The sequence below is a fragment of the Telmatherina bonti genome (assembly GCF_933228915.1).
Source record: "Telmatherina bonti genome assembly, chromosome: 1".
NCBI classification, from domain to species: domain Eukaryota; kingdom Metazoa; phylum Chordata; class Actinopteri; order Atheriniformes; family Telmatherinidae; genus Telmatherina; species Telmatherina bonti.
In genome coordinates, this window is record NC_136619.1 from 41482008 (window position 1) to 41504701 (window position 22694).

At 45.4% G+C, this 22694-nt stretch overlaps 1 protein-coding gene across 1 annotated transcript in view; it reads right to left on the reverse strand.

Moving 5' to 3' along the window:
• The window catches only part of large2 (LARGE xylosyl- and glucuronyltransferase 2), a 48686-nt gene extending 39239 nt beyond the window's left edge, over positions 1-9447 (reverse strand). Inside the window, exon 1 of the mRNA XM_079242011.1 lies at positions 9354-9447. The gene's annotated coding sequence lies outside the window, so the exon portion shown is untranslated. The remainder of the gene's footprint in view (positions 1-9353) is intronic.
• Positions 9448-22694: the final 13247 nt, after the last annotated feature.

A 22694-nucleotide genomic window follows, 5' to 3' on the forward strand; every position in this document is an offset into this window, starting at 1 on the left:
CTCCTGTCAGTAAGAACAGGAAACTGAGGCTACAATTCACACAGACTCACCAGAACTGGACAATAGACCAGAACTCCCTAATCCAGACCTACACTCCCTCTCCACAGCTACGTTCCACCAGTGAAAGACGCCTCATGTTACCACCACAACGTGGGACTAAATCACCAGCCAGACTCTTTTCCTCTGTTGTGCCACGATGGTGGAATGATCTCCCAAACTGTCCGCTCTGCAGAGTCCCTGTCTGGTTTTAAGACCCAGCTGAAGACTCAGCTCTTCAAGGAGCACTTCAACACTTGGAAAGTTGGAGAACTTAGCCCAGTTCTTTGCAACAAACATTCTGGTATTAATTCTTTGTATTATAACATGGGTGAGATTATGGGGTGGGAAGGTCCCACTTTGGTCCCCTTAGGTAGGCTGTGCTGGTTAAACCATGTCATGTTATGTTGGTACTGAATATTGCTGCTGACCATGTCCATCCCTTTCTGAGCACAGTGTTGCATCTTCTGATGGAAACTTCCAGCAGGATGATGCACCATGTCACAAAGCTCACATCATCTCCACCATGACGACGAGTTCTCTGGGTTTTTCAGATCCAGAGATGGAAAGAGATTGATCTCATGGTTCTTTCTGGATGAAGTCATGATGTATCGTAACACCACTACACATGAAGAGTCTGAGTTTACTTTAGGGAAGTCAGAACATGACGGCATCTTCAGGGTGGATGTCATGTTTCCTTCTGCACCCTGTAGAGAACCGGAGAAGGATAGGATATACCGTCGGTCAGAAACAAAAAGATACGGGAATAAGACCTGAATCAGTGTTCTGGTCCAGCAGCCTGTCCTCATCTCATCTGAGGGATGCTATTTTTTTTTAGCACTGAGCTAATCACAGAGGGGACGGCCCTGATTAAGGGAATAATCAGCAGGCGCTTCCTCCATTAGAGAAGACAGATAAGAGAGGAGACCGGTAATCAGCTCCACTCACATTCGGCGTTGACCTCCCCGACCCGGACTGCAGAGCATTTGTTCCTCCTCTCACATGTCTACTTAATGTCAAAATCAGCTGATCCTCTGAGGGAGCATCACTGTGTTTGTCTGTCATCCATCACACACACACACAGCTCTGCATCGTGACCCTGAAGTTTCTTCTGCTTTCACAGAAATAATCTGAAATCACGAGAAAAAATAGCTTGAAATGGAACATCACACTGCACATTTATCAACCTCTTCTTCAGAGCATCTGGTCACTTTCACAAAGCTGATTTCATGGCCAGCAGGCAGACGCTGTGTTGCTATTTTTCCCTGTTTGGAAAGGCTGAAAACTATTTGTTTCCTTTTTCACGTCAAAGCAGAGCTGTGGTCCGTAATGAACTTTTATGGCTTCTTTTCTGTTGATGGTATTTCATTTAGTGTCTTTTGTTGGTTGAGAATTGTAAAGTTTACCGAAAACATGAATAAGCTTTAAATAAAATTTTATTGATTGATTGATTGATGTGATCATAAAGCTGGGCAACGCATTTAATGGTCACAATAAGTTTCTATTTTATTTAGCTGTGAGACTGTTTCCTTGATCATTGTGGACCTTTGCAGACAGTCCGTCAACCTTTTTCGGACAAACTTCTGTTTGTAAGGTGCAGGAGAAGGTCAATTAGGCAGCAGAAAGGTGGAACCAGGACAGATGATCAGGCCTTTGCTGAGAAGAAAAGTTACCCAACATTGGCTGTGTGGCGGTGGATTAAGTTTCCCCAAAAGAGATGTGGAACAAATTAAGTGGAAACGCAAGTGATGTTGGCAAAGTGCTTTCAAACACAAGCAACTGCACGATGTTACACATTTGAAAGAAAACCACCAGGTGATCAACTTCATCAAAATGAACGCATTAAAAATGTCTGCACAGCCTGCCAGGTTGGCACAAAGTAGACTGAACAGCTTGCAGTTTAGCCGCTATTTGCAATTTGTCGCTACTTGCAGCATAGCTGCTACTAGCAGCCGATTGCCACTAGTAGCTTGGTCACTACTTGCAGCTTAATCACTACTAGCATTTTAGGCACAACTTGCAGCTTAGTTACTGCTTGCAGCTTTGTCGCTACTATTGACTTAGTCACTACTTGCAGTCTAGGCAGTACTTGACACTTAGTCGCTGCTTACAGCTTTGGCAGTACTTGCAAATTAGCCGCTACTAGCAGCTTAGTCGCTACTAGCAGTTTAGATCCGACTCGCAGCTTAGTCACTACTCGCAGCTTAGTCGCTACTAGCAGCTTTGGCACTACTAGCAGCTTAGTCGCTACTAGCAGCTTTGGCACTACTAGCAGCTTAGTCGCTACTAGCAGTTTAGTCGCTCCTAGCAGCTTAGGCACTACTAGCAGCTTTGGCACTACCAGCAGCTTAGCCGCTACTAGCAGCTTAGGCACTACCAGCAGCTTAGCCGCTACTAGCAGCTTAGGCACTACTAGCAGCTTAGTCGCTACTAGCAGTTTAGATCCTACTAGCAGATTAGTTACTACTAGCAGCTCAGTCGCTACTTGCAGCTTAGGCACCACTAGCAGCTTAGCCGCTACTAGCAGCTTAGTCGCTACTCGCAGTTTAGATCCTATTCGCAGCTTAGTCGCTATTCGCAGCTTAGTCGCTACTAGCAGCTCAGGCACTACCAGCAGCTTAGCCACTACTAGCAGCTTAGGCACTACTAGCAGCTTAGTCGCTACTAGCAGTTTAGATCCTACTAGCAGATTAGTTACTACTAGCAGCTCAGTTGCTACTTGCAGCTTAGGCACCACTAGCAGCTTAGCCGCTACTAGCAGCTTAGCCGCTACTAGCAGCTTAGTCGCTACTCGCAGTTTAGATCCTATTCGCAGCTTAGTCGCTACTCGCAGCTTAGTCGCTACTAGCAACTTAGGCACTACTAGCAGCTTAGTTGCTACTAGCAGATTAGTCGCTACTAATTTGGCTACACAATACAAAAGTTTTTGCATTGAAGCCGTTATTATTGGTGATTTTTTTAAAATTCTGAATTCACGCTACTCGTGGAACTTTTTGATATATCCCAGTTTGAGATATTCTTTGCAAGAAAACTTGAATTTTCAGATGTAGCTTTTCACAGTCATTGAAGACCATATTATTGACCGTATTACGTGCATTTACATTTTTTCCTTCTTATATCTCGTTATTGTAAATAATGTATTACAATGCAACATGAGCCAATTCAATTACAATTCCTCAATAATAAAACACGATTACTTTTAATGTTAAATAACTAACAGAAACACAGCGGTACAGTGTGACAGGAACTTGAAGACAGAACTGAACGGTAGATAACAGAACTAGCAAGAAGCTAGCAGCTAGCCTTGCAGCTGCTGTTACTGAGCGTGAGATTTACTCATTGGGTTTGAAGGCAGCATTTAGAAGCATTTTGGTTTTTATGGCATGAGAACAGACCTGGACATGACTTACTGCATATTGAAGCTGTTTAAAGTTAAAACAAAAGTAACAGTAATACTACAAACATGTGACAGTTGCTCTGTTCCAGCCAAGTTAGAGGTGATTGTCGTTTTTATTACTTTTCCTGTAGATTCAATGGAAAAATTAAAGACAATATCTATCTACTGATATGTGTTGGATTTATTCATGGATCCACATAAATAAAAGATGGTGGAGATTAGTTTATTTACCTGAAATAGTGGTGTACAAAGGTAGTCACAGAGTGAAAAAAAAAACCTCAATGTGGAAAAATACACATTGAATCCTGATAATTGTTTGACAATTGAATTGTAGCACCATGCATTGAAAGTGAATTGAATCTTCAGCTTCCTAAGATGGCACACTGCAGCTAAATTACATCAAGCTAGCATGTAATAAAACATAAACCAAAGTGACATTTGCATCATAGCGTTTTCATTGTGAAGTTAGCTGGAAGCTGCAGGCGGAGCTGTAAACTATTAGTCATGCTGAGTCGATCCAGATGTGGCACAAAACATCCACTCCTCACCACAAAGACTCACAAACCAAATATAACTCTCATCCCTCCCTCCCACCGTCACATTTCCTGTCCTCTCTTGTTTTGTTCTGACGGAGGGTCTTGCAGTAATTCCACTGTAAGCTTCATTTCCCACTTCTGATTTTCATTTGATGCCTTCAGGTCACACGGCCGCGCTCGGCTTAATCTGCTGCATCGTCAGCACGGCGGACGGCCGCCTGCGTTTCTCTGTGATGTATCAGAGTAAGCTGAGGTGAGATTTGTGGCTTTGTGGCTGCAGCCGACCTTCTCATTTCATTTCCCTGCAGCCTCGCCGACAGGATGCACTGTCCTCTCACTGTAGACGAGCCGAGCCTCTTTTCTTCATTCCGAAAAACACTGAAATAAACCTGCTTGAATCTGCAGCGAACGGAGAAAACACACACCAGGCTTCAGGCATCCTTTCTCAACAAAAGCAGGGTATAATTACTATTTGCTAGCAGTGATTATTTCTTTCTGTTTGCTGGGTTTCGTTATTTAAATTCCCTTCGAGGATCAGAGGAATGTGAATTAATTATCCAGACTGTTTATGAAATGTGGATTCTCAGATCGCTTCTGAAGTTCACGCAGAGTTTTCTTAGACGAAGCAACAGAACGGTTCATGCGAACAAGCCACATGTGCAAAGGTGCAAATATGACTTTTCTATGTGTTTCATATTGTTGAATGATCAGTGAACACCACAGGAACACAACTCGCGCAGAAAAACACATGTAAATCACGTGGTTACCCTGTGATTCACATGTAACACAGATGTTCAAAGTTGTTTTTGGAACAGTTTCATGTGATCCATATATGAATGACATGTGAATAACATGGGGTTCATATGTGAATCATACAGAAATCCCATGTAAGACCCTTTGAAACCACATGGAAATTGCGTGTTTGACATGATTCACATGAGAATCACACTTTCTTCACATGTGGATCACATGAACTCATTACAAAACCAGCCATTTATGTGGTTTTGAAATGATTTTGTATGTGTGTGGATTTTCTAAGGGGCAACGTGTACATGTAAACCGATGTACTCAACATGTGAAGCACATGTGGAACAACTGGTTCTTTGGTAACAAAGAAGAAACAGGATCTTTTACTTCATCTGAGAAAACACTATAAAGTCCTGATGGGAGATGTAAAGGTGGTTGTTTTTTACTGAATCATGACCTTGATGAAGAACACACACACACACACACACACACACCAGCAGCAGCAGGGAGCAGCTTGGAGGTCAGTGTCTTGTCCTCCATTTCAGCGGGTGGTGAGGCTGGGGTTTGAACCGATTACTAATCGAACGACTAGGTTAAAAAACATCCATGTATGAAAAAGCACTTCTACCTCAGCTCATCCTCTTTCTGACAGGTGTTTCAGGATCACCTTCCAGTACCAGAATGGAACGCTTTGCCTGCAGAATTGCCTTCGTTCTTATGTGACAGATTCTGCTTGGCGCTGAAATATTCCTACAATTTTCACATGAAGCATCACAGAGTTGCTGCACAACCATGATGAGAATCTACCGTTCCACCTCATCACCATGAGAATCTCCCATTCCACCTCATCATGATGAGAATCTCCCGTTCCACCTCATCATGATGAGAATCTCCCGTTCCACCTCATCACCATGAGAATCTCCCGTTCCACCACATCACCATGAGAATCTCCCGTTCCACCTCATCATGATGAGAATCTCCCGTTCCACCTCATCACGATGAGAATCTCCCGTTCCACCTCATCACGATGAGAATCTCCCGTTCCACCTCATCACCATGAGAATCTCCCGTTCCACCTCATCACCATGAGAATCTCCCGTTCCACCTCATCACCATGAGAATCTCCCGTTCCACCTCATCATGATGAGAATCTACCGTTCCACCTCACCATGATGAGAATCTCCCGTTCCTCCTCATCACCATGAGAATCTCCTGTTCCACCTCGTCACCATGAGAATCTCCCGTTCCACCTCATCACCATGAGAATCTCCCGTTCCACCTCATCATGATGAGAATCTCCCGTTCCACCTCATCACCATGAGAATCTCCCGTTCCACCTCATCATGATGAGAATCTACCGTTCCACCTCATCACCATGAGAATCTCCCGTTCCACCTCATCATGATGAGAATCTCCCGTTCCACCTCATCACCATGAGAATCTCCCGTTCCACCTCATCACCATGAGAATCTCCCGTTCCACCTCATCATGATGAGAATCTCCCGTTCCACCTCATCATGATGAGAATCTCCCGTTCCACCTCATCATGATGAGAATCTCCCGTTCCACCTCATCACCATGAGAATCTCCCGTTCCACCTCATCATGATGAGAATCTACCGTTCCACCACATCACCATGAGAATCTCCCGTTCCACCTCATCATGATGAGAATCTACCGTTCCACCTCACCATGATGAGAATCTCCCGTTCCACCTCATCACCATGAGAATCTCCCGTTCCACCTCATCATGATGAGAATCTCCCGTTCCACCTCATCACCATGAGAATCTCCCGTTCCACCTCATCACCATGAGAATCTCCCGTTCCACCTCATCACCATGAGAATCTCCTGTTCCACCTCGTCACCATGAGAATCTTCCGTTCCACCTCATCATGATGAGAATCTCCCGTTCCACCTCATCACCATGAGAATCTCCCGTTCCACCTCATCACCATGAGAATCTCCCGTTCCGCCTCATCACCATGAGAATCTCCCGTTCCACCTCATCACCATGAGAACCTCCCGTTCCACCTCATCATGATGAGAATCTCCCGTTCCACCTCATTATGATGAGAATCTCCCGTTCCACCTCATCATGATGAGAATCTCCCGTTCCACCTCATCACCATGAGAATCTCCCGTTCCACCTCATCACCATGAGAATCTCCCGTTCCACCTCATCATGATGAGAATCTCCCGTTCCGCCTCATCACCATGAGAATCTCCCGTTCCACCTCATCACCATGAGAACCTCCCGTTCCACCTCATCATGATGAGAATCTCCCGTTCCACCTCATTATGATGAGAATCTCCCGTTCCACCTCATCATGATGAGAATCTCCCGTTCCGCCTCATCACCATGAGAATCTCCCGTTCCACCTCATCACCATGAGAATCTCCCGTTCCACCTCATCATGATGAGAATCTCCCGTTCCACCTCATCACGATGTGAATCTCCCGTTCCACCACTTCACCATGAGAATCTCCCGTTCCACCTCATCATGATGAGAATCTCCCGTTCCACCTCATCACCATGAGAATCTCCCGTTCCACCTCATCACCATGAGAATCTCCCGTTCCACCTCATCATGATGAGAATCTCCCGTTCCACCTCATCACCATGAGAATCTCCCGTTCCACCTCGTCACCATGAGAATCTCCCGTTCCACCTCGTCACCATGAGAATCTCCCGTTCCACCTCATCACCATGAGAATAGAATTTAAAATCCTTCTTACATTCAATTCAATTCAATTCAACTTTATTTATATAGCGTCAAATCACGGCAATGCCATCTCAAGACGCTTTACAGACAGAGAGGAAAACATAATGAAAGCCAATTCATAACAGCCTATATAAGGAAACCAACAGATTGAGTTGAGTCCAACTCAATCTCCCATCCTGAGCAAGCACACTGGCAACAGTGGGAAGGAAAGGGTTTTACATATAAAGCCCTCCACAACCAGGCACCACTATATATCAAAGACCTCATTGTTCCTTATATACCAAGCAGAGTACTTCGTTCGCAGACTGCAGGCTTACTTGTGGTTCCTAGAGTCTCAAAGAGCCGAGCAGGAGGCAGAGCGTTTGGTTATCAGGCCCCTCTCTTATGGAATAAGCTCCCAGTTAGTGTTAGGGAAGCAGACACCCTCCCCACCTTTAAGACTAGGCTGAAGACTTATCTTTTTGATAAGTCCTATAGCTAGGGATGGTTAGCATCCCTTAGTTATGCTGCTATAGGTTTAGACTGCTGAGGGACATTTCCTGATACATTGAGCTTCTTTCTTTTTCTCTTTATCTCTCTCTTTTACCCCCCGCCCCCCCATAACAGTGTTGCATCATTAACATGTATGTCTCCTGTCTCAGCAGGTCTCCCTGGCCGGGAGTAACAGTTCCTGTTGTCTGTTGTCTTTCTGTCCTCTTCCACCCACACAGCAGAGGCAGATGGCTGCCTGTCCTGAGCCGGGTTCTGCCGGAGGTTTCCTTCCTGTTAAAAGGGAGTTTTTTCCTTCCCACTGTCGCCAGTGTGCTTGCTCAGGATGGGAGATTGAGTTGGACTCAACTCAATCTGTTGGTTTCCTTATATAGGCTGTTATGAATTGGCCTTCATTATGTTTTCTTCTCTGTCTGTAAAACATCTTGAGATGGCATTGCCGTGATTTGACGCTATATAAATAAAGTTGAATTGAATTGAATTGAGAATCTCCCGTTCCACCTCATCTGTTTCCAGCGGTTTTGTTCTGTTTTCTTTGAGATGTGATGGATAGTAAAGCCACTTAAAAAATGACCAAATTGCATAATTAACTAAGGAGATGGATAAACTTGTTCGGGCCTTAGGGGACCCAAAGTGGCCCAAGAAAATATCCCACCAGACCATCACACCAGCAGTCTGAAGTTGATATTTGACAGGAGGGAACCCGGTGTGGTCTTTTACTGCTGGAGACCTTCTGCTTCCAGGCTGGACGTGTTGTCTGGTCAGAGATATACCAGTGCTTACTGGACTCCCCATTAACTTTCCATCATCTCCAACCAGTCTGCCCATTCTCCTCTGACCTCTTCAGACCTTCTCTGTATATCCTGCAGATGGATTTACTTAAATCTTCTTCTTCCTCCTTCTGATGCTCAGCCTGAACTTAAGCAAACCGTCCTAACCGCGTCTACATGTATGAAATTGCTGCCATGTGATTGGCTGAATAGATCTCGGCGTCAACAAGCTTTTGAGCAGGTGGAGTTTACATGCCGTTAGTGTAGCTCTCATATGGAGAACACTTTAAAGACCAGAAAGCTGACTGAAGAGCATCAGTACACTCAGAAGCAGCTGGAGGTAAGACCATGACACGCATCAGGAAGCCATGCCTTCCTACAGGCAGGTGCAGAGACGCCTGCGACAAACAGATAAACAACAGCTGCTCCACAGACAAACCTGAGGAGAGGAGGAGCCGAAAGACCGGCGGAGTCAAACGGAGGAGGATTTAATCTGCGCTGGAAACGCTTCCCTCACCGCATGGATGGCGAGAGCTGCACTCCTCCTACTCCTGCATGCACACGCAGTCATTCCAACTGGCTTCATGTCCGACTCTGCAGTTTCTTCAGGACACACACACACACACACAGCGACCTTTGCCCTGCTGTCCTACCTGGATATCTCCCGTCCCACGCTCAGCGCCTTCCAAGCGTGTCCAAGTTCAGCCCAACAGATCGAACTGAGCACTCCTCCTCCTCCTCCTCATCACCTCCTTCTCACAATCTCCCCTGTCGGACAACAAACTCTGCTTCTTTTCTCTCTCTGCAGACTTTTGTCCCAGTTCTTTAACCTCTGTAGCTGCTTCATGCCCTCCTTTCCTTCACTCTGCCTGCTCTCCTCCCACTGCTCCTCCTCCTCCTCCACCTCCTGCTGCTCCTCATACACAAACCGCCTCCACCACTAAAGGAACGGCTCAGATTTCAGCCCCCTCCGCGCTCCCTCTTCTCCTCCAGCAGCTTTTTAAAAGGCAAGCTCCTCTCTGTGATGGGAGGAGAAAGGTGGAGAAAGGGGGGAGACCGGGAGAAGGAGGTGGTGTCACCTTGCACACCGTCAGGAAGACAACAGAGGAGCTTTGTGAGGGAGCTGAGGAATGCAGTCGACTTTCAGACCAATTATCCTGAGGGAGGGAGCTCCGCTTGTTCCCAGCCTCCTTTTCTCTCCGTTTGTTCTGATCTCACCGGAACGTTCCAGGAAACAAAGCCGTTCATCTCCTCCACCAGCAGGCAGACAGCGCGTGGTTAACCAGCGATGTCGCTACGCGTCCTGAAACGACACAATAAACTCGCCACGATGTGTCCCGAGGACACGCCTCGTTCTTCCCATGAAAACGTGAACAAAAGCTCGTGTAGAATTACAGTAAGAGAAGAAGCTTTGCTGTCAGAAGACCAGACAGGCGGCGCTAACCTTCTGCACACCGAGAAGACGGGATCGCTATCACGTCGTTAATATTTTCACTTTAAAATAATCAAGCTGTAAATGTGCAGAAATTCACATGGTTGTAAATCCGGTTTGTGGAAAAGTCAGGTCAGGTTTTAGTTGCAGCGTTTTTACAACCACTGCTGTTCTGCCTTGCCCCGTGCGTACAGAGATTCCCTCGAACTCTTGTGACAATGGTGTGATCTTCAACGTTACGCTGAGGAACACTTATCTGAAACACAGATCTTAGACCCGGTTTGTCTCAGACTGGTGAAGCTCTGTGCATGTTGTACAGGTCAGTCACGTTACTGACCTGTTCCAGTCTCAGACGCTGATCTAGTCGCTGTGGATCTGAACCAGTTACTTTTGTTCCAGCTTATCACCGATGTGTTGTTGCCATCGGATACAAAATGGTCGAATGACTCCGTTTAAACAGCAAACAGGTCACTTTTGGAGAGTTCAGGTAGTAAAAACCAGACAGAATGGTTCATTGTGAGGTCATGTTGCTCCATAGGAGGCAGCGGTCATGTCTGTCCCAGAAATCTCTCTGTAAACATTAACCGACACAGCAAACCGAGCAGGACTGTGTGCAGCCACGTGGGCGGGAAGGTTGACCCCTGACCCCACAAAGTCCACGTCACCGGACACACAGGAGGATCGCTGGAAACAAACAGTCACCGTACAGCTGGGAGACGGCGAAGCATCAAATTCTGTCAGTTTTCCTCCCATGATTTCAGCCATCCAGGTGTTCTTCACCTCTTCTCCTCCAAGGTGCTGCAGGAAACTCTAAACCTGGTTCCACACCAGAAGGAACTCCTCCAGGAAACTGTCTGAAGCCCTCAAGCCCCAACCTGCACCGTCCTCAACACGTTTAAATAAACACACCTGGAGAGGCGGCTTCTACCTGGCCAACGGTGACCTCATCGCCTGAAGGCATGCAGGTAAACGCCACAGCATCAAACACACGGCGCTCCACGAGCCGCAGCACGCTGCATGCCTGAGCTAACCGAGCTCGGCTTCATTAGAGATGAAGATCAGTGGAGTGGATCCGCGGGGGGTCCTGGGAACCGGCTGCAGCTCTTATCTCGTCTCCAGGCTCGGCTCACACACTATCTGAAGTGGTAGCTGCAGGGGAACTGACTCACACACCAACTTTAATCAGCGTCTCTTATGTAAACTCCCGGCACGGATCTGGGAAGACTCCACCTGGATCCCTGGAGAGCTTCAGCGGGACGTTAGAGACACATCATGAGTTTTCCACGACAACATTTATGTCAATCTGTGATCTTTTTTTTCCCCCTAAAGAGCAGAAACACAGAAAACACTTTTACATAATCCAGATTAAAAACTTCATCTGAGAGCAGAAGCTTCGCTGGGGGGTTGAAGGGGGGTCTCGCTGTGTGGTGTTTGTATGTTCTCCTTCCTCACACCCACAGGACATGCATGTAGGTACATTACTGTTGTTAACTGATCACTTCTCATGTATAAAAGCTTCAGATGTCTGCAGAACAGACAAGCATGAGTTTCTCTGAAAATGCCAAAAAGTAATAAATTCAGAAAATACAAAAAAATTAACCCAGATTTTTGTCTTGAGGGCCATTTATGCTCCCTTCACACATCGCCGTCCGAATACGTCTTTTTGTCATAGTTACGTCCATTTATCCACTAGAGGGCAGCGCTGAGTTCAGAGCTCACTTCCATGATTTGTTATTAATAACGTCAAGCGGCAACCTGCAGCGGTTAAAAGTGAAGCCGATGCGGAAGTGCATAAATCTGCAGTTCCCCCTTCATCCACTAGGGACTGCAAAACAGAGCGAATCCCCATAGACTCCCATGTTAAAAAGACCAACTTCACAGCAGAAATAAAAATGTTTACAGCAGAAATAAACACGTTTACAGCAGAAATAAACATGTTTACAGCAGAAATAAACATGTTTACAGCAGAAATAAACACGTTTACAGCAGAAATAAACATGTTTACAGCAGAAATAAACACGTTTACAGCAGAAATAAACACGTTTACAGCAGAAATAAACATGTTTACAGCAGAAATAAACACGTTTACAGCAGAAATAAACACGTTTACAGCAGAAATAAACACGTTTACAGCAGAAATAAACATGTTTACAGCAGAAATAAACACGTTTACAGCAGGAATAAACATGTTTACAGCAGAAATAAACATGTTTACAGCAGGAATAAACATGTTTACAGCAGGAATAAACACGTTTACAGCAGAAATAAACATGTTTACAGCAGAAATAAACATGTTTACAGCAGGAATAAACATGTTTACAGCAGGAATAAACATGTTTACAGCAGAAATAAACACGTTTACAGCAGAAATAAACATGTTTACAGCAGAAATAAACATGTTTACAGCAGGAATAAACATGTTTACAGCAGAAATAAACATGTTTACAGCAGGAATAAACATGTTTACAGCACGAAAAAACATGTTTACAGCAGAAATAAACATGTTTACAGCCTGATACAAAAATCCATTTTAGGTTTAATAGGTCAGGTTTACCTTCATGACAACTGTGGAGGGGAGTGAATTATTTTCTAACTCGTCCGTTTAAAAGTAATTTAATCTCGAAGTTCGACATATTTAGGGGCGTGTCCTTTTGATTGACAGGTACCCGATCTCCCGCTTCAAGTCAGAAGAACGTAGAACAACCGCGGTTTTTAGTCGGTTAACAACGTGACTTAGCTTTAGCCTTCTTACCTCCGTTAGCTGGTTAGCTCCTGTTATCTCCAGGTTAGCTCGGTTAGCTCTTAGCTACAGAAAGCTCAGCGTTTGCTCGATGTCAATCATCCACCGTGACGCTCACAGCCCCCCTCTCAGCTCCACCTCTTTGCCCACATTTATATTTTCCGGACGAGACGACACACATGTCCCTGCCAAGATGGTGATGGTAGGAACCGCACACCGAGCTTCAACTCAGCTCTTCAGAAACCTACGGGTGACGTCACGGAGGCTCCGCCCATCTTTTTATATACAGTCTGTGGGTAACGCACCACCATCCAAAACAGCAGAAGAAGAAAACGCTTCTTTTTTGTTTTGCTGTTTTGAACTTCTGCTTTTTCTTTGGATGTATTTTATTTGGCAGTTTCTGCTCCGCCTTCTTCCAGGTCATCTTCTTCTTCTCTGGTTTGTTCCTATCCCTGCTTGTGTGTCAGCTATACAGCTCAACGCTGCCCCCGGTGTTTTCCGGTGGTAATGCTCAGGTTTTTGCGTGAAGTAACGGATAGGTAAGTTTCCTGGAAATGCACCAAATTACATCTATAAGCAACATAGGAGACGTCTGTGCATCCGTCTTCTGCAGGGAGCATAAATGGGTGTTTATGGCAGATTAAACACACTGAAAGAGGATTGAAATTACTATTTTTTCATGTTTTTACACTTATTTAATCATTTGTCAGAAAAAAAAGTGCCAAAAAAGGGAAAATTTCATTAGCTCAGTGCAAAGCCGGCCTTTTGACCAATAAAGATACATATTTGTATGTTTTCCCACAGTTACGCTGCCACGTGCACGCCGCCGTCTTTTCCTTGCAATTACCAGCAGAATATTCCGAGTATTTGATCATTTTCCAGTATATTTCTTGAGCTCTGCAGCAGTAGGTTAGACCTGCAAACGCAGCAACCTTTTGTGCATCTTCAACACATTTTTTATACCTGAGAAAATGAAGCAGACAATGAGAAAAATGAGGCACTGCACAGCGAAACATCATTTCTCCTCTGAGATAAAAACTGGTTTTAACGAACCGAGGTGAGCAGGTCAACAACCGCTTCCTCTATTTACTGCAAGAATAACATGGTTGTGTCTTCCAGCCGTGAGTTGTGCTGGTGTGAGGGGATCAGGTAACGGTCCTCCAGACAACCTGACAACTTAACACCAACACTTCCCTGCTTGTTATGAGGTCGCAGGTCAGATTTACTGGCCCACAGGGGGGTTGTCCTGCAGACAAGTGCAGCATATAAAGAGGAAGAGCCGGAGAAGTGAAGGGAAGGACTCGAGTTTCCATGATGAGCACAGAAACAGTCTGGAGGATTGCGGGGTGTCAGGTTAGGTTTCCGGCTTGCACCTGCTGACTTCTCCGTAAACTCTGAGTCACGACTGGATCAGCAGCGTAGGTTTCCCCCGAGACAGAAACAGCTTGTCGGGTCAGCATCACCATTTTCATAAAGTGCCATTAACTCCATCACACCAACAAACGTAAAAGGAAATAAGATTTAAACTGACCAATCAGAGACAGGAGGCAAAGCAGTGTCTAGCAGACGAATGGTGGTGCATAATAAGTCCATTCAGAAGTCCAATCAAGTGTTAAAGATACTACATTTAAGCCCCTTTAGGCCTGAATTTTTTTTTTTTTTTTTTAAATTAAAACGGGAAAAAAAAATAAAAAAAAGAGAATTAAATCCAAATTAATAACAATGAAGTAATAGAGTCTAATAATGAATAAATAGTACATAAATAAATAAAAGGTAATAAATTAGAAAATAGAATAAGAAATTAGGGAAAAAAATAGAATAAGTAAGCATAAAGAAATTGAAATAAGAGTTTCATGCAAATTTGCAACAGTGACGTGACTGCTGTTGATTAGTGATACAAATGAGTCAGACTAATATTTAATAATCAAATAAATAAATAAATAATAAATAATTTCCATTTTATTTTTTTAAATTAAATTAAATTAAATTAAATGAAAGAAGACAAAACTTTGGTCCTTTAATTGCTGCTGTCCTGCAGGTTTTCAATGTAACCCTGCTCCAACACACCAATAAAATGGACCCAGCAGCCTATGAAGTTCTGCACAATGACGTTTGTATTTGAGTCAACCGTGCTGGAGCAGGGAAACTATGAAGACCTGCAGGATTGTGGAGGGCCACCAGCTGGTCATTTTCTTCACATGAGGCTTTAAATGGGTAAAACGGTTGAGTGGTTCTTCAGGGGAGGATTTCCCATCAGATCCATCATCTAAACCTCCAACTGAACCTCACTGTGGTCTTCGAGAAGGTGGAACCATCAAACAGCTCGTACGGGAACAAAGAACATCTCATCAGTCCAACTTTACTTCCGTTTCACATATATTTAAACTAAATGTTCAAGTTTTTGTTAAAACATCCCAAAATCTTCAACAGTCGAAGGAATGAAACCAAGAATGATCAAAACGTTGACTGAAGGTTCGATGAGTGGGAAAAGACAGATCCATGGAAACAGATGCTGTAAATTCCTGCACAGCGCCGTCAGAAACATGTTTTCTGCTCTTTTTCTGAGCTTCTCCAGCGAGATTCTGCAGGTTTTCTCCGAACTCCGTTCACGTGGTTCAACAGGAGGACGTTAAAGGCCGAGCTTCAGCATCTCTCCACGTCTTTCAGCGTAAACATGTGCTGCCCTCTGGCTCCACACTGCCCACCCACACCGACTGTATAAATAATACCACAATGGACTTACAGTTACAGATTCACACACACAAGAGCTCTTTTGTCGGCTTCTCTGCCTACACGCTGCAGATTCTTCTGCAAAACTCTGATTCAGGACAGCAGAGAGGGTCAGAGGTTCTATTGGGAATCTATAATAAGCAATCAGTGTTTGTGTATTCGCTTCTGTTTCTGAGCAAATCCATGATGTCCTGCAGATGAAACCTGCCTGCACATCAGTGGGAGGTTACACTGTCGATCAATATGATGACTAAATGATTGCTTGGCCGGTGGTGAGATTCTCCACTGAAAATAAAAAAAAACTAAACACACTTTGTTGCACAAACTTGAGTAAAAATACGTCCTCACGGTGTGGAAGGAGAGAAAACTTGTAAGTTTCCTGTTTGAGCAGATCCAGTAGCAGAAAGGATGGGATCAGCTGAAAGCGGCGGTTGCCAAACCTGCCAGTAAAGACGCTTTCTGGTCCTTTTTTCTTTATATTTAGAAAGAAAACAGGAAATATTAGAACTGATTTATAGAAACACTTTTAAAACCTGCTGTTTGAAGCAAGTTTCTTATTGAGCCTTCCCTCCATCTCCTCCCAGGCGGGGGGGGGGGGGGGGGGGGGGGTAGCTATCTACGATTGCTTAGTACTCTTTAGTACACATCTGTGCTAAACAGTTTCACAGTAAAACAACTTCGAAGTAAACACACCCGTCTGTTCCAGGTCTATCAGGTCTCCTCCAGATAAGGGCTCACCTGGACCGAAGACTGAGGTGAAAAGGAGGAAAAGCATTTGTGATCCTGGCTTTTAGAAGCTCCTGAACGAATTGTGGTTCTGGAAACTGATGCTTGTGGACCACATACAGGTGGACAGCAACAGCCTCCCTAAAGGCCCGCCTGTGCTCCACTCTTTTTTCATTTCTTTATTTATGTATCTATTTAATTCAAAACAACATAAAAATAAATACAAAATAAGACTGCCAATTAAATTTGGCTTGAATGAAAAGGAGCAGAAAGAAGAGCAATCTTATGATATCTGCTCCTTAATTCATTTCATAATCATCTTATGTCCATTCTTATTATACATTTGACAATATTCACATCCAACATCCAGTTGTTCCAGAATTTGCGTTAATTACATTCCATTACATTCCTTTCTTTTTAGTAGTTTTGAAAGCATTGACAGATATCCAAAATGTAACACCATCATAATTATTCAAGGTAATTCACATTATCCCTCTAACTCTTCATAAGTCTTTAATATTGTTTTTTTTTTTTAGTTTTTTTTTTTAATGCTTTTCTAAAATACATTGATTGTTCCTGATTCTTTAACTTCTTTTTGAAGCTCATTGCATAAATTTATTACTTTCACGGTAACAGTTCGTTCCATTATTTATGTTCTGTGTTTTATAAATATGTCAGTTCCTTTCAAATCATAATGACTTTCTCTTTTTTAAAATCTTTCTTTTATGTTTACTGGCAACATGTTGCTGTTTGCTTTATACAATACCTGAAGAATACTACCATTTTTTTGTCTGCTGCACTATTTATTGTCGGGGTCTTACGGATGCGTTCCCTGATGGAGCAAAGAGAGAAGTTTCACCAGGAACTGTGATAAGACTGATGTGAGACCCACAGAGGAACAAGAAGAAGCCATGATGTCCTAAATATCTCCACAGACCACCGGCGTGTGCTGCAGTATGAACGCTAGCATCATTTCCGCCGCCGTCACCATGCTTACGTCATCTGACACCGACGTAGGAACTCAGAGGTGAAAACAGACCAAATGACGAGCATAACGAACACAGAAGACTGTCCATCTGTCTGCGTATCTGCCTGCGTATCCATCTGCGCATCCGTTTGCGTATCCGTCTGCGTATCCGTTTGCGTATCCATCTACGTATCCGTCTGCGTATCCGTTTGCGTATCCATCTACGTATCCGTCTGCGTATCCGTTTGCGTATCCGTCTGCGTATCCGTTTGCGTATCCAGCTACATATCCGTCTGCGTATCCGTCTGCGTATCCGTTTGCGTATCCGTCTGCGTATCCGTTTGCGTATCCGTCTGCGTATCCGTTTGCGTATCCATCTACGTATCTGTCTGCGTATCCGTCTGCGTATCCGTTTGCATATCCATCTGCGTATCCGTTTGCATATCCATCTGCGTATCTGTTTGCGTATCTGTCTGCATATCCGTCTGTGTATCTGTCTGCGTATCTGTCTGCGTATCTGTCTGCGTATCTGTCTGCGTATCCGTCTGCGTATCCGTCTGCGTATCCGTCTGCATATCCGTCTGCGTATCTGTCTGCGTATCTGTCTGCGTATCCGTCTGCGTATCTGTCTGCGTATCCGTCTGCATATCCGTCTGCGTATCTGTCTGCATATCCGTCTGCGTATCTGTCTGCGTATCTGTCTGCGTATCCGTCTGCGTATCTGTCTGCGTATCTGTCTGCGTATCCATCTGCGTATCTCTTTGCGTATCTGTCTGCGTATCCGTCTGTGTATCTGTCTGCGTATCCGTCTGCGTATCTGTCTGCGTATCCGTCTGCGTATCTGTCTGCGTATCCGTCTGCGTATCTGTCTGCGTATCCGTCTGCATATCCGTCTGCGTATCTGTCTGCGTATCTGTCTGCGTATCCGTCTGCGTATCTGTCTGCGTATCTGTCTGCGTATCCATCTGCGTATCTCTTTGCGTATCTGTCTGCGTATCCGTCTGTGTATCTGTCTGCGTATCCGTCTGCGTATCTGTCTGCGTATCCGTCTGCGTATCTGTCTGCGTATCCGTCTGCGTATCTGTCTGCGTATCCGTCTGCGTATCCGTCTGCGTATCCATCTGTGTATCTGTCTGCGTATCCGTCTGTGTATCTGTCTGCGTATCTGTCTGCGTATCTGTCTGCGTATCTGTCTGCATATCCGTCTGGGTATCTGTCTGCATATCCGTCTGCGTATCTGTTTGCGTATCTGTCTGCGTATCCGTTTGCATATCCATCTGCGTATCTGTTTGCGTATCCGTCTGCGTATCCGTCTGCGTATCTGTCTGCATATCCGTCTGCGTATCTGTCTGCATATCCGTCTGCGTATCCATCTGCGTATCTGTCTGCGTATCCGTCTGCGTATCTGTTTGCGTATCCGTCTGCGTATCCGTCTGCGTATCTGTCTGCATATCCGTCTGCGTATCTGTCTGCATATCCGTCTGCGTATCTGTTTGCGTATCTGTCTGCGTATCCGTCTGTGTATCTGTCTGCGTATCTGTCTGCGTATCTGTCTGCGTATCTGTCTGCATATCCGTCTGGGTATCTGTCTGCATATCCGTCTGCGTATCTGTTTGCGTATCTGTCTGCGTATCCGTTTGCATATCCATCTGCGTATCTGTTTGCGTATCCGTCTGCGTATCCGTCTGCGTATCTGTCTGCATATCCGTCTGCGTATCTGTCTGCATATCCGTCTGCGTATCTGTTTGCGTATCTGTCTGCGTATCCATCTGCGTATCTGTTTGCGTATCTGTCTGCGTATCCGTCTGTGTATCTGTCTGCGTATCCGTCTGCGTATCCGTCTGCGTATCTGTCTGCGTATCCGTCTGCGTATCTGTCTGCGTATCCGTTTGCGTATCCGTCTGCGTATCCGTCTGCGTATCTGTCTGCGTATCCGTCTGCGTATCTGTCTGCGTATCCGTCTGCGTATCCGTCTGCGTATCTGTTTGCGTATCCGTCTCCTGCGCTCAGCACAAACATGAGAGGTTTAAGCCTCACAGTCCTGTCTGGAGTTTATACTACACCGATGAGGGTCTTCCTGCTCATCTGCATCTCATCTGAAACGGCTGGTTTGTGTTTGCTTTGCCTCCCTCATCATCATATTGTGCATAAACGTGCAAGTTTTCATCTTCTTCTGGTTTTTGCACCTGTTGAGTGATTTTCTACAGCTTTGTAGAATCTATGTTTGCATGTAAAGTTGTGTTGCCGTTTGTCTCGTTACACCAACAGCTGGCCAAAACGTGCACAGAAATCTGTTTGTGAGTGTAAATAAAGTTTGAGAAGGTCGCAGCTCTTCCCTGCTGCAGCCTCAAGATAAACAGCGTAACTGGGACAGTTACTAACTGGAAGCAGGGCCGAATTCTTTAGGACTGAGAGGAAGTTTCTGGATGAAACTGTTCATCTGGCTGTTTGGTGGAAACTCAGACAGACAGTTGGAGGACGTGGAGGCTGTTGCTGCAGCGGACACTCAGCAGAGGCAGAAAGTCAGCCTTTTCCATTTCCATTCTTCCTTTCATCTTCACCGTCTCTAAATGATGATGCTGATTTTGCATCACATTAAAAGATTCTTGTTCAAATCCAAGTCTGCTTTGTGTGTGGACTGTTTCAGGAAAGAAATCCGCCGAAATATAAAACACAATTTTCCTGCAACTAAGCCGTTAACCATCTGTGGAGCTTCTTTATGACCTTCATCTTAATGAGCCGCTCTCTGCTGTCACGGCTGTCAGTCATCAGTGATAACACAACATGACGGGCTCTGCAGAGGACACGCACACATTGCAGGATGTTGGATTCCACCAGCAGGATCACATCCCACAGAACGGTATGAGGTCATGTGGTAAAAGAGACACAGAGGTCTAACATGCGTTTAAGCCTCGCTGTTACGATCTGCCTGAGTCAGTAGGATCAACGCTGCTGTTTATGTCTTCAGCTCCGCAGCGATGTTTGGGATGGTGATTAAGTCGACTTTTCACACTGTTTGTGTTTGGATCAAAAATGAGGCAAATTTCTGTCCGCGGTAAGATACGGAACAAACTGGACTGAACCGAATTGTTGAAACATCATGAAACCTCCCGTTCCACCTCATCACCATGAGAATCTCCCGTTCCACCTCATCACCATGAGAATCTCCCGTTCCACCACATCACCATGAGAATCTCCCGTTCCACCTCATCACCATGAGAATCTCCCGTTCCACCTCATCACCATGAGAATCTCCCGTTCCACCTCATCACCATGAGAATCTCCCGTTCCACCTCATCATGATGAGAATCTCCCGTTCCACCTCATCACCATGAGAATCTCCCGTTCCACCTCATCACCATGAGAATCTCCCGTTCCACCTCATCACCATGAGAATCTCCCGTTCCACCTCATCACCATGAGAATCTCCCGTTCCACCTCATCACCATGAGAATCTCCCGTTCCACCACATCACCATGAGAATCTCCCGTTCCACCTCATCACCATGAGAATCTCCCGTTCCACCTCATCACCATGAGAATCTCCCGTTCCACCTCATCACCATGAGAATCTCCCGTTCCACCTCATCATGATGAGAATCTCCCGTTCCACCTCATCACCATGAGAATCTCCCGTTCCACCTCATCACCATGAGAATCTCCCGTTCCACCACATCACCATGAGAATCTCCCGTTCCACCTCATCACCATGAGAATCTCCCGTTCCACCTCATCACCATGAGAATCTCCCGTTCCACCTCATCACCATGAGAATCTCCCGTTCCACCTCATCACCATGAGAACCTCCCATTCCACCTCATCACCATGAGAATCTCCCGTTCCACCTCATCACCATGAGAATCTCCCGTTCCACCTCATCACCATGAGAATCTCCCGTTCCACCTCATCACCATGAGAATCTCCCGTTCCACCACATCACCATGAGAATCTCCCGTTCCACCTCATCACCAAGAGAATCTCCCGTTCCACCTCATCACCATGAGAATCTCCCGTTCCACCTCATCACCATGAGAATCTCCCGTTCCACCTCATCACCATGAGAATCTCCCGTTCCACCTCATCACCATGAGAATCTCCCGTTCCACCTGATCATGATAAGAATCTCCCGTTCCACCTCATCACCATGAGAATCTCCCGTTCCACCTCATCATGATGAGAATCTCCCGTTCCACCTCATCACCATGAGAATCTCCCGTTCCACCTCATCATGATGAGAATCTCCCGTTCCACCTCATCATGATGAGAATCTCCCGTTCCACCTCATCACCATGAGAATCTCCCGTTCCACCTCATCACCATGAGAATCTCCCATTCCACCTCATCACCATGAGAATCTCCCATTCCACCTGATCACCATGAGAATCTCCCGTTCCACCTCATCACCATGAGAATCTCCCGTTCCACCACATCACCATGAGAATCTCCCGTTCCACCTCATCATGATGAGAATCTCCCGTTCCACCTCATCACCATGAGAATCTCCCGTTCCACCTCATCACCATGAGAATCTCCCGTTCCACCACATCACCATGAGAATCTCCCGTTCCACCACATCATGATGAGAATCTCCCGTTCAACCTCATCACCATGAGAATCTCCCGTTCCACCACATCATGATGAGAATCTCCCGTTCCACCTCATCACCATGAGAATCTCCCGTTCCACCTCATCACCATGAGAATCTCCCGTTCCACCACATCACCATGAGAATCTCCCGTTCCACCTCATCATGATGAGAATCTCCCGTTCCACCTCATCACCATGAGAATCTCCCGTTCCACCACATCATGATGAGAATCTCCCGTTCCACCTCATCACCATGAGAATCTCCCGTTCCACCTCATCACCATGAGAATCTCCCGTTCCACCTCATCACCATGAGAATCTCCCGTTCCACCTGATCATGATAAGAATCTCCCGTTCCACCTCATCACCATGAGAATCTCCCGTTCCACCTCATCATGATGAGAATCTCCCGTTCCACCTCATCACCATGAGAATCTCCCGTTCCACCTCATCATGATGAGAATCTCCCGTTCCACCTCATCACCATGAGAATCTCCCGTTCCACCACATCACCATGAGAATCTCCCGTTCCACCTCATCATGATGAGAATCTCCCGTTCCACCTCATCACCATGAGAATCTCCCGTTCCACCTCATCACCATGAGAATCTCCCGTTCCACCACATCACCATGAGAATCTCCCGTTTCACCTCATCATGATGAGAATCTCCCGTTCCACCTCATCACCATGAGAATCTCCCGTTCCACCACATCATGATGAGAATCTCCCGTTCCACCTCATCACCATGAGAATCTCCCGTTCCACCTCATCACCATGAGAATCTCCCGTTCCACCACATCACCATGAGAATC